Here is a 13,438-nt window from a genome sequence, read left to right on the forward strand (position 1 = left end):
AAAAAAGATTGCAACATTTGTTATTAGTGGGCTGTACTGCAGGTTGTGAGTTCAGAAGTAGATGATCTAGGTACACAGAGATACACTGCAATGTACAATGTATCTCTATGTTCCTGTATTGTACAGTTAAAGAAAATATTAGTTTCTTACATATAAAATAAAAAATACAACTGAAAAAATTTCAATTTCTTTAACCTCTTCATCCCCCCATCATTTTTTCACTTTAACCCCTTAAGCCCCGAGGGTGGTTTGCACGTTAATGACCAGGCCAATTTTTACAATTCTGACCACTGTCCCTTTATGAGGTTATAACTCTGGAACGCTTCAACGGATCTTGGCAATTCTGACATTGTTTTCTCGTGAGATATTGTACTTCATGTTAGTGGTAAAATTTATTCGATATAACTTGTGTTTATTTGTGAAAAAAATGGAAATTTGGCAAAAATTTTGAAAATTTCACAATTTTCCAACTTTGAATTTTTATGCCCTTAAATCACAGAGATACGTCACGCAAAATACTTAATAAGTAACATTTCCCACATGTCTACTTTACATCAGCACAATTTTGGAACCAAAATTTTTTTTGTTAGGGAGTTATAAGGGTTAAAAGTTGACCAGCAATTTCTCATTTTTACAACACCATTTTTTTTAGGGACCACATCTCATTTGAAGTCATTTTGAGGGGTCTATATGATAGAAAATACCCAAGTATGACACCATTCTAAAAACTGCACCCCTCAAGGTGCTCAAAACCACATTCAAGAAGTTTATTAACCCTTCAGGTGTTTCACAGGAATTTTTGGAATGTTTAAATAAAAATGAACATTTAACTTTTTTTCACACAAAATTTACTTGTTTTATTTTATTAAGGGTAACAGGAGAAAATGGACCCCAAAAGATTTTGTACAATTTGTCTTGAGTACACCGATACCCCATATGTGGGGGTAAACCACTGTTTGGGCACATGACAGAGCTCGGAAGCGAAGGAGCGCCATTTGACTTTTCAATGCAAAATTTACTGGAATTGAGATGGGACGCCATGTTGCGTTTGGAGAGCCCCTGATGTGCCTAAACATTGAAACCCCCCACAAGTGACACCATTTTGGAAAGCAGACCCCTTAAGGAACTTATCTAGATGTGTGGTGAGCACTTTGACCCACCAAGTGCTTCACAGAAGTTTATAATGCAGAGCCGTAAAAATAAAAAATCATATTTTTTTCACAAAAATGATCTTTTCGCCCCCAATTTTTTATTTTCCCAAGGGTAAGAGAAGAAATTGGACCCCAAAAATTGTTGTGCAATTTGTCCTGAGTACGCTGATACCCCATATGTGGGTGTAAACCATTGTTTGGGTGCATGGCAGAGCTCGGAAGGGAAGGAGCGCCATTTGACTTTTCAATGCAAAATTGACTGGAATTGAGATGGGACGCCATGTTGCGTTTGGGGAGCCACTAATGTGCCTAAACATTGAAACCCCCCACAAGTGACACCATTTTGGAAAGCAGACCCCTTAAGGAACTTATCTAGATGTGTGGTGAGCACTTTGACCCAACAAGTGCTTCACAGAAGTTTATAATGCAGAGCCGTGAAAATTCAAAATCATATTTTTTCACAAAAATGATCTTTTCGCCCCCAATTTTTTATTTTCCCAAGGGTTAGAGAAGAAATTAGACCACAAAAGATGTTGTGCAACGTGTCCTGAGTACAACGATACCCCATATGTGGGGGTAAACCACTGTTTGGGCGCATAGCAGAGCTCGGAAGGGAAGGAGCGCCATTTGACTTTTCAATGCAAAATTGACTGGAATTGAGATGGGACGTCATGTTGCGTTTGGAGAGCCCCTGATGTGCCTAAACATTGAAACCCCCCACAAGTGACACCATTTTGGAAAGTAGACCCCCTAAGGAACTTATATTGATGTGTTTTGAGTAGGGTTGAGCGAAACGGATTGTTCATTTTCATAAGTCGCCGACTTTTGGCAAAGTCGGCGTCTCATGAAACCCGACCCGATCCCTGTGTGGGGTCGGCCACGCGGTATGCGAACTTGGCATGAAAGTCGCGTTTCGTATGACGCGTTTAGCGCCATTTTTGCAGCCAATGAAGGAGCGGGAGAGTGATGACATAGGTGTTAGGGGGCGTACACAACTACCGGCATTTTTTGCGCGTGCATTACAGCGATGTGCAAAGTGTAAAATGAGCGTTCTGCGAGCGATGTGCAAAATCAGCATTCTGGCGTTCGAGAGAGAGAGAGAGAGAGAGAGAAAATAAAAAATTCTTCATTGGGTTTCGTGTTTCGGCCGATCCCCGAATTTGAACGGTGGTCGGCCGATTTCACTCGACTCGACTTTTAAGACAGTCGGGTTTCACAAAACCCGACTCGACCCTAAAAAGACTAAAGGTCGCTCAACCCTAGTTTTGAGAGCTTTGAACCCCCAAGTGTTTCACTACAGTTTATAACGCAGAGCCGTGAAAATAAAAATTCTTTTTTTTTTTCAGAAAAATGATTTTTTAGCCCCCAGTTTTGTATTTTCACAAGGGTAACAGGATAAATTGGACTCCAAAAGTTGTTGTCCAATTTGTCCTGAGTACGCTGATACCCCACATGTGGGGGGAAACCACTGTTTGGGCGCATGGCAGAGCTCGGAAGGGAAGGAGCGCCATTTGGTATGCAGACTTAGATGGATTGGTCTGCAGGCGTCACGCTGCATTTGCAGAGCCCCTGATGTACCCAAACAGTACAACCCCCCCCACACAAGTGACCCCATATTGGAAACTAGACCTCCCAAGGAACTTATCTAGATGTGTTTTGAGAGCTTTGAACCCCCAAGTGTTTCACTACAATTTATAACGCAGGGCCGTGAAACTAAAAATTCCTTTTTTTTTTTCAGAAAAATGATTTTTTAGCCCCCAGTTTTGTATTTTTACAAAGGTAACAGGATAAATTGGACCCCAAAAGTTGTTGTCCAATTTGTCCTGAGTACGCTGATACCCCATATGTGGGGGGGAACCACTGTTTGGGTGCATGGCAGAGCTCGGAAGGGAAGGAGCGCCATTTGGAATGCAGACTTAGATGGATTGGTCTGCAGGCGTCACGTTGCATTTGCAGAGCCCCTGATGTACCCAAACAGTAGAAACCCCCCACAAGTGACCCCATATTGGAAACTGGAAACTAGACCTCCCAAGGAACTTATCTAGATGTGTTGTGAGAACTTTGAACCCCCAAGTGTTTCACTACAGTTTACAACGCAGTGCCGTGAAAATAAAAAATCCTTTTTTTCCCACAAAAATGATTTTTTGCCCCCCAGATTTTTATTTTCCCAAAGATAACAAGAGAACTTGGACCCCAAAAGTTGTTAAGTTGTTGTCCAATTTGTCCTGAGTACGCTGATGCACCATATGTTGGGGTAAACCCCTGTTTGGGCGCACGGGAGAGCTCGGAAGGGAAGGAGCACTGTTTTACTTTTTCAACGCAGAATTGTCTGGAATTGAGATCGGACACCATGTCGCGTTTGGAGAGCCCCTGATGTGCCTGAACAGTGGAAACTCCCCAATTCTACCTGAAACTAATCCAAACACACCCCTAACCCTAATCCCAACTGTAACCCTAACCACACCCCTAACCCTGACACACCCCTAATTCTAATCCCAACCGTAAATGTAATCCAAACCCTAACCCTAACTTTAGCCCCAACCCTAACTTTATTCCCAACCCTAACTTTAGCCCCAACCCTATCCCTAACTTTAGCCCCAACCCTAACTTTAGCTCCAACCCTAGCCCCAACCCTAACCCTAACCCTAGCCCCAACCCTAACCCTAGCCCTAACCCTAATGGGAAAATGGAAATAAATACATTTTTTTTATTTTATTATTTTTCCCTAACTAAGGGGGTGATGAAGGGGGGGGTTTGATTTACTTTTATAGCATTTTTTATATCGGATTTTTATGATTGGCAGCTGTCACACACTAAAAGACGCTTTTTATAGCAAAAAAGTTTTTGCGTCTCCACATTTTGAGACCTATAATTTTTCCGTATTTTGGTCCACAGAGTCATGTGAGGTCTTGTTTTTTGCGGGACGAGTTGACGTTTTTATTGGTAACATTTTCGGACACGTGACAGTTTTTGATCACTTTTTATTCCGATTTTTGTAAGGCAGAATGACAAAAAAACAGCTATTCATGAATTTCTTTTGGGGGAGGCGTTTATACCGTTCCACATTTGGTAAAATTGATAAAGCAGTTTTATTCGTCGGGTCAGTACGATTACAGCGATATCTCATATATATCATTTTTTTATGTTTTGGCGCTTTTATACGATAAAAGCTATTTTATAGAAAAAATAATTATTTTTGCATCGCTTTATTCTGAGGACTATAAATTTTTTATTTTTTTGGTTATGATGCTATATGGCGGCTCGTTTTTTGCGGGACAAGATGACGTTTTCAGCGGTACCATGGTTATTTATATACGTCTTTTTGATCGCGTGTTATTTTACTTTTTGTTCGGCGGTATGATAATAAAGCGTTGTTTTTTGGCTTTTTTTTTCTTACGGTGTTCACTGAAGGGGTTAACTAGTGGGACAGTTTTATAGGTTGGGTCGTTACGGATGCGGCGATACTAAATATGTGTACTTTCATTTATTTTTTTTAGATAAAGAAATGTATTTATGGGAATAATATTTTTTTTCTTCTTTATTTAGGATTTTTTTTTTTTTTTACACTTGTGGAAATTTTTTTTTTTACTTTCTTACTTTGTCCCAGGGGGGGACATCACAGATCGCCGATCTGACAGTTTGCACAGCACTCTGTCAGACGGGCGGTCTTACTTTCATCGGAGCAGGCTGCAGCTTTCATCTGCAGCCTGCTCCTGACCTGGAAGTCCTCCGTGCAGGACCCGGATGCAGCCCTGCGGCCATTTTGGATCCGGGGCCTGCAGGGAGGAGACGCTCAGTACAAGGTGAGTACATTCCCTTGTACCGATAGTCTCAGGGAAGCCCGCACGGAGCCCCCTCCCTGCGCGATGCTTCCTTGTACCCCCGGTACACCGCGATCATGTTTGATCGCGGTGTGCCGGGGGCTAATGTCCCGGGGGCGGTCCGTGACCGCTCCTGGCACACAGTGCCGGATGTCAGCTGCGATAGGCAGCTGACACCCGGCCGCGCTCCCCCCGTGAGCGCGGCCGATCGGCTATGACGTACTATCCCGTCACTGGGATTTAAGTCCCAGGTCACCTTGACGGGATAGTACGTCATATGGGATTAAGGGGTTAATGACCAGACCACTCCTGGGAAGGTTCACCAATCTTCCATGTTTTCTACATTTGTGGATACTGGCTCTCACTGTGATTCGCTGGAGTCCCAAGGCTTTAGAAATGGCTTTATAACCTTTACCAGATTGATAGATCTCAATTACTTTGCTTCTTTGTTCATGAATTTCTTTAGATCACAGCATAATGTCTAGCTTTAGATGATCTTTTTGTCTACTTCACTTTGTCAGACAGGTCCTATTTAAATGATTTTTTGATTGAGAACAGGTGTGACAGTAATCAGGCCTGGGTGCGGCTAGGAAAACTGAACTCCACTTTTCAAAGATGTAACAAACCACAGTTAAAACAAAGTAGGGGCAATTACTTTCCCACAGGACCTTGTATTTTTTCCCATTAACCCCTTCATGCCGCGGCCCTTTTTCGTTTTTGTGTTTTCGTTTTTCGCTCCCCTCCTTCCCAGAGCCATAACTTTTTTATTTTTCTGTCAATATGGCCATGTGAGGGCTTATTTTTTGCGGGACGAGTTGTACTTTTGAACGACATCATTGGTTTTAGCATGTCGTGTACTAGAAAATGGGAAAAAAATTCCAAGTGCGGTGAAATTGCAAAAAAAGTGCAATCCCACACTTGTTTTTTGCTTGGCTATTTTGCTAGGTTCACTAAATGCTAAAACTGAGCTGCCATTATGATTCTCTAGGTCATTACGAGTTCATAGACACCTAACATGACCAGGTTATTTTTTATCCAAGTGGTGAAAAAAAATTCCAAACTTTGCTTTAAAAAAAAAAAAAAAAAAAAAAAGTGCCATTTTCCAATACCCGTAGCGTCTCCAATTTTTGTGATCTTGGGTCGGGTGAGGGCTTATTTTTTGCGTGCTGAGCTGGCGTTTTTAATGATACCATTTTGGCGCAGATATGTTCTTTTGATCGCCCGTTATTGCATTTTAACGCAATGTCGCGGCGACCAAAAAAACGTAATTCTGGCGTTTCGGATTTTTTTCTCGCTACGCTGTTTAGCGATCAGGTTAATGCTTTTTTTTAATTGATAGATCGGGCGATTCTGAACGCGGCTATACCAAATATGTGTAGGTTTTGTTTGTTTTTTATTGTTTTATTTAGGATGGGGCGAAAGGGGGGTGATTTAAACTTTTATATTTTTAATATTTTTTTCACATTTTTAAAAACTTTTTTTTCCCACTTTTGCCATGCTTCTATAGCCTCCATGGGAGGCTAGAAGCAGGCACAGCCCGATCGGCTCTGCTACATAACAGCGATCATCAGATCGCTGTTATGTAGCTCAAATGCAGGTGTGCTGTGAGCGCCGACCACAGGGGGGCGCTCACAGCACGCCGGCATCAGTAACCATAGAGGTCTCAAGGACCTCTATGGTTACCTTCCTGACTCATCGCCGACCCCCGATCATGTGACGGGGGTCGGCGATGACGTCATATCCGGCCGCCCGGCCGGATGCGGTAGTTAAATGCCGCTGTCTGCGTTTGACAGCGGCATTTAACAGGTTAATAGCGGCGGGTGAATAGCGATTTCACCCGCCGCTATTGCGCGCACATGTCAGCTGTTCAAAACAGCTGACATGTCGCGACTTTGATGTGCGCTCACCGCCGGAGCGCACATCAAAGCAGGGGATGCGACATGCGCAGTACATGTACGGCGCATGTCGCGAAGGGGTTAATAATAAAGACCTACATTTAAAAATTGAATTTTGTGTTTACTTGTGTTATCTTTGTCAAATATTTTAATTTGTTTGTTACTCTGAAACATTTAAGTATGACAAACATGCAAAAAAGTAAAAAATCAGGAGGGGGGGGCATAAACTTTTTCAATATGTGGGGGTAAACAGCTATTTGGGCGCATGGCAGAGCTCGGAAGGGAAGGAGCACCGTTTGACTTTTCAATGCAAAATTGACTGGAATAGAGATGGGATGCCATGTTGCGTTTTGAGAGCCCCTGATGTGCCTAAACATTGAAACCCCCCACAAGTGACACCATTTTGGAAAGTAGACCCCCCTAAGGAACGTATCTAGATGTGTGTTGAGCACTTTGACCCACCAAATGCTTCACAGAAGTTTATAATGCAGAGCCGTAAAAATAAAAAATCATATTTTTTCACAAAAATGATCTTTTTGCCCCCAATTTTTATTTTCCCAAGGGTGAGAAAAAATTGGACCTCAAAAGTTGTTGTGCAATTTGTCCTGAGTACGCTGATACCCCATATGTGGGAGTAAACCACTATTTGGGGGCATGGCAGAGCTCGGAAGGGAAGGAGAACCGTTTGACTTTTCAATGCAAATTGACTGGAATTGAGATGGGACGCCATGTTGCGTTTGGAGAGCCCCTGATGTGCCTAAACATTGAAACCCCCCACAAGTGACACCATTTTGTAAAGAAGACCCTCTAAGGAACTTATCTAGAGGTGTGGTGAGCACTTTGACCCACCAATTGCTTCACAGAAGTTTATAATGCAGAACCGTAAAAATATATTATTTTTTAGCCCCCAGTTGTCCAGTTTGTCCTGAGTACGCTGATACCCCATATGTGGGGGGGAACCACCGTTTCGTCGCATGGCAGAGCTCGAAAGGGACGGAGCGCCGTTTGGAATGCAAACTTAGATGGAATGGTCTGCAGGCGTCACATTGCGTTTGCAGAGCCCCTGATGTAACTAAACAGTAGAAACCCCCCACAAGTGACCCCATATTGGAAACTAGACCCCCCCCCAAGGAACTTATCTAGAGGTGTTGTGAGAACTTTGAACCCCCAAGTGTTTCACTACAGTTTATAATGCAGAGCCGTGAAAATAAAAAAACTTTTTTTCCACAAAAATGCTTTTTTAGCCCCCCCAATTTTTATTTTCCCAAGGGTAACAAGAGAAATTGGACCCCAAAAGTTGTTGTCCAATTGGCCCTGAGTACGCTGATAACCCATATGTTAGGGTAAACCCCTGTTTGGGCGCACGGGAGAGCTCGGAAGGGAAGGAGCACTGTTTTACTTTTTCAACGCAGAATTGGGCTGGAATTGAGATCAGACGTCATGTCGCGTTTGGAGAGCCCTTGATGCGCCTTAACAGTGGAAGCCCCCAATTCTAACTGAAACAATAACCCAAACACTAATCCCAACTCTAACCATAACCCTAACCACACCCCTAACCCGAACATGCCCCTAACCCTAACCACACCCCTAACCCCAACACACCCCTAACCCCAACCCTAACCACACCCTTAACTCCAACACATCCCTAACCCTAATCCCAACCATAACCCTAACCACACCCCTAACCCTGACACACCCCTAACCCTGACACACCCCTAACCCTAAGTGTAAATGTAATCCAATCCCTAACCCTAACTTTAGCCCCAACCCTAACTTTAGCCCAGAGGTGTATCTAGCCTTTCCTGCACCCGGGGCAAAGGATCAGTTTGGCGCCCAACTCCGCCCAAAACCTCCCCCATTTGAACCTTAACTCTATTGAAACTGTATGACCAAGCCAATTTACATTCCTGAATACCCATAATGTTAAAATAGATACCAATAAAAGTAAAATTTATTGAGACATCAGTAGGTTGTTTTTGAATATCCATATTGAATCAGGAGCCCCATATAATCCTGCATAAAGGTTAATAATGGCCCCATAAGATGCACCATAAAGATATTTGCGCCATATAGTGCTGCAGAAACGTTGATTATGGCCCCATAAGATGCTCCATAGAGACATTTGCCCCGTATAGTGTGGCAGAAACGTTGATTATGGCCCCATAAGATGCTCCATAAAGATATTTGCTCCATATAGTGCTGCAAACGTTAATTATGGCCCCATAAGATGCTCCATACAGACACTTGCCCCATATAGTACTGCACAAACGTTATGGCCCCATAAGATGCTCCATACAGACACTTGCCCCATTATAGTGCTGCACAAATGTTATGGCCCCATAAGATGCCCCATACAGACACTTGCCCCGTTTGCTGTTGCTGCGATAAAAAAAAAATAACATACTCACCTCTCCGTCGCTCAGGCTCCCGGCACTTTCAATATTCACCTGCTCCTCGTTCCAGCCGCCGCTTCATCTTCAGCACTGACGTTCAGGCAGAGGGCGCGCACTAACTACGTCACTGCGCCCTCTGACCTCAGCCTGAAGATGGAGCGGCGCCGAAACGAGGAGCAGGTGAATATCGCGCTGCGCTCCCTTCCCCGTTATACTCACCTGCTCCTGGCGTTGTGCAGTCCCTGCTTCCCCGGGAGCTTCTTCCTGTACTAAGCGGTCACCGTTACCGCTCATTACAGTAATGAATATGCCGCTCCACCCCTATGGGAGGTGGAGCCGCATATTCATTACTGTAATGAGCGGTACCACCGCTCAGTACAGGACGAGGAGCCTCCTTGGACCGCCGCATCATCAGGCGGCCCGCTGGCGCTCCCGTCGGCTGCGCCCAGGGCACATGCCCTGGCTGCCCCCCCTGGATACGCCACTGCTTTAGCCCCAACCCTAACCCTTGCCCCAACCCTAATGGGAAAATGGAATACATTTTTTAAATTGTATTATTTTTCGCTAAGTAAGGGGGTCATGAAGGGGGGTTTGATTTACTATTTATAGTGGGTTTTTTAGTGGATTTTTGTGATTGGTAGCCGTCACACACTAAAAGACGCTATTTATTGCAAAAAATAGTTTTGCGTCTCCACATTTTGAGAGCTATAATTTTTCCTTATTTTGGTCCAGTCATGTGAGGTCTTGTTTTTTGCGGGACGAGTTGTCGTTTTTATTGGTACCATTTTCGGGCATGTGACAAGTTTTGATAGCTTTTTATTCTGATTTTTGTGAGGCAGAATGACCAAAAAACAGCTATTCATGAATTCCTTTTTGAGGGGGCGTTTCTACCATTACTTGTTTGGTAAAATTGATAAAGCAGCTTGATTCTTCGGGTCAGTACGATTACAGCGATACCTCATTTATATCATTTTTTATGTTTTGGCACTTTTATACGATAAAAACTATTTATAGCAAAAATAATTATTTTTGCATCGCTTTATTGAGGACTATAACTTTTTTATTTTTTAGCTGATGACGCTGTATGGTGGGTCGCTTTTTGTGGGACAAGATGACGTTTTCAGCGGTACCATGGTTATTTATATCCGTATTTTTGATCGCGTGTTATTCCACTTTTTGTTCGGCGGTATGATAATAAAGCGTTTTTTTTTTTTCTGGTGCTCACTGAAGGGGTTAACTAGTGGGTCAGTTTTATAGGTTGGGTCGATAAAGACGCAGCGATACTAAATATGTGTACTTTTATTGTTTTGGTTTTTATTTTTAGATAAACAAATGTATTTATGGGAACAATATTTTTTTTTTTCTTTATTTAGGATTTTTTTACATATGTGAATATTTTTTGTTTTACTTTATAACATTGCCCCGGAGGTGGGCATTATGTTATAGGGTCAGATCGCTGATCTGACACTTTGCAGAGCACTGGGAGCCACCTCCCTGCAGGACCCGGAAGCAGCCCCGAGGTCATATTGGATCCGGGGCCTGCAGGGAGGAGGTAGGAAACCCTCGGAGCAACGCGATCACATCGTGTTGCTCAGAGGGTCTCAGGGAAGCACGCAGGGAGCATGCCTGCGCGATGCTTCCTATGGCCGCCGAGACACTGCGATCATGTTTGATCGCAGTGTTCCGGGGGTTAATGTTCACATAGTGCCGGATGTCAGCTGTGATAGTCAGCCGACACCCGGCCGCGCTTCCCTCGTGAGCGCAGCCGATCGCCCATGACGTACTATCCCATCACTGGGAATTAAGTCCCAGGTCACCTCGACGGGATAGTATGTCATATGGGATTAATTCCTGCCCCCGGGTGCCCAACGAGACCCCACAAGCGTGCATCAATTCCTCCTCCACAGGGAGCACAACCAGACCCCACAAGCGTGCATTATTTCCTCCACCCCGGGAGAGCGCATCCAGACCTCACAAGCGTGCATTAATTCCTCCCCCCACAAGGAGCACATCCAAACCCCACAAACGTGCATTAATTTCTCTCCCCCAGAAGCCCAACCACACCCCACAAGTGTGCATTAATTCTTCCCTCCAGGGAGCGCAACCAGACTCCACAAGCGTGCCTTAATTCCTCCCCCCACAAGGAGCACATCCAAACCCCACAAATGTGCATTAATTCCCCCCCCCAGAAGCCTAACCAAACCCCACAAGCGTACATTAATTCCTCCCTCCAGGGAGCGCACCCAGACCCCACAAGCGTGCATTAATTTCTCCCCCCAGGAGCCCAACCAGACAACACAAGCGTGCATTTATTCCTGCCCCCAGGGAGCCACCAGATCCCACAAGCGTACATCAATTCCTCCCCCTAGGAGCCCAACCAGACCCCACAAACGTGCATTAATTCCTCTCCTCCAGAAGCCCAACCAGACCCCACAAGCGTGCATTAATTCCTCCCCCTAGGAGCCCAACCAGACCCCACAAGCGTGCATTAATTCCTCCCCCTAGGAGCCCAACCAGACCCCACAAGCGTGCATTAATTCCTCCCCCTAGGAGCCCAACCAGACCCCACAAGCGTGCATTAATTCCTCCCCCTAGGAGCCCAACCAGACCCCACAAGCGTGCATTAATTCCTCCCCCTAGGAGCCCAACCAGACCCCACAAGCGTGCATTAATTCCACCCCACCCCCCCAGGGAGCGCAACCAGACCCCACAAGCGTGCATTAATTCCTCCCACCCCCCAGAAGCCCAGACCCACAATCGTGCATTAATTCCTCTCCCCGGAAGCCCAAGCAGACCCACAATCGTGCATTAATTACCCCCTCCCCCCCCCCAGGGAGCGCAACCAGACCCCACAAGTGTGCATTAATCCCCCCAAAGCTCCCAGGTCACACATTGACCCCACCAAACCCACCAGATAGCGCAGGTATCAGTCCCCCTCACCCCAAAATCCAAGAAACCATCAACCCGTTAATGAATATACACTCCTGTTCGTCACTGAGGACGCTGCGGTCCCTGCGGCTGCTAGACTCCGGCACCAGACTGCGGCTGCCGAGTGTTAATGGCGGCTTCACTTCCTGCCTTTGCTGAGTTTGCTTTGCTGAGTATGACACGCCCCCGGAAATGACATCATGCCTAGTAGAAGCTGCCCATACAGTGTAGCGTTTACCACGTGCAGAGTGTGTGGAGCCTCAGCGCACAGAGCACCGCACTTATTGCCGCCTTATGACTGGTGGACGCAGCAGATCCGCACACAGGTGATTACTACTGCGGGCCCTCCGCCTCTTCCCCGGTCACTGTCTATCAGTGCATTATGTCCGGCTACCTGAGTCAGTCTATTCCTTCTATACAGTTTCAGCCCCACAAATTGCCGTGTACCTTGGAGCAGGTAGAGGCTGGGGGCGCCATGTCTCCATGAGGGGGCCAGCCTCACTGCTTGTGTGACTGGGGCGAGTATTGGGCTCCTGCTCCCTATATACCCAGCCAGGAGCAATCATCATCGTTTCTATTAGTATTTGTCCATTTGGGGGAAAGCTCGGTGACCCCTCTAGTCTTGATAACCAGCCTTGCTGAGGGTTGCAGCCCCCCACTATCAGAGTTGCCCAGCTAATTATGAACAATATCAAGATTGATTGAATTATTAATAGCGCAGGCTGATATCGTCCCATGCAGTATTCTTTAGTGGTCTTTGGCTAAATCCTTGCTCCATCTATTTAATTGGGGGCAATATAGCAGTTACGGGGTCATCCAACAGAGTATAGCCCCTTTCAATGGAACCCACCCCCTTTATTCTGTCTATTGATGCGGTTTAACAGATTGAATCCCTCCATAGTCAGTGTCCTCCCCTAGATAAGCGACTGATGTCTTAGGCTATGTTCACACGATCCTTTTTTTGCTGCGGTTTTTTTCAGATCCTGATTTGGAAAACCCGCAGTGCAAAACTGCACTGCTGATTTTCCTGCGGATTCCTCTGCGGGTTTTCAACAGCACTTTCCTATTGGTGCATGTTGAAAACAGGAGCGGAATCCGCAGAAAGAATAGACATGGTAATTCTTTTTTTCTGCAGGCAAATGCGCGCGGATTTGCCTGCGAAAAAAAGGATAGTGGGCACAGCTGTTTTTGTTTTCCATAGGGTTACATTCTACTGTACCCTGCATGGAAAACGGCTGCAAAACCGCTGC

The 13,438-nt window shown here is 45.2% G+C and overlaps 1 protein-coding gene across 2 annotated transcripts in view; it reads left to right on the top strand.

The window, feature by feature from the left end:
* Positions 1-12,415: 12,415 nt before the first annotated feature.
* The window catches only part of LOC143770142 (uncharacterized), a 38,171-nt gene continuing 37,148 nt past the window's right edge, over positions 12,416-13,438 (top strand). The window contains exon 1 of one of the 2 annotated variants that reach the window (XM_077259469.1): positions 12,416-12,514. The gene's annotated coding sequence lies outside the window, so the exon portion shown is untranslated. The remainder of the gene's footprint in view (positions 12,515-13,438) is intronic. The other variant, XM_077259471.1, reaches the window with a different exon arrangement.

The sequence above is a fragment of the Ranitomeya variabilis genome, chromosome 4 (assembly GCF_051348905.1).
Source record: "Ranitomeya variabilis isolate aRanVar5 chromosome 4, aRanVar5.hap1, whole genome shotgun sequence".
NCBI classification, from domain to species: Eukaryota; Metazoa; Chordata; class Amphibia; order Anura; family Dendrobatidae; genus Ranitomeya; species Ranitomeya variabilis.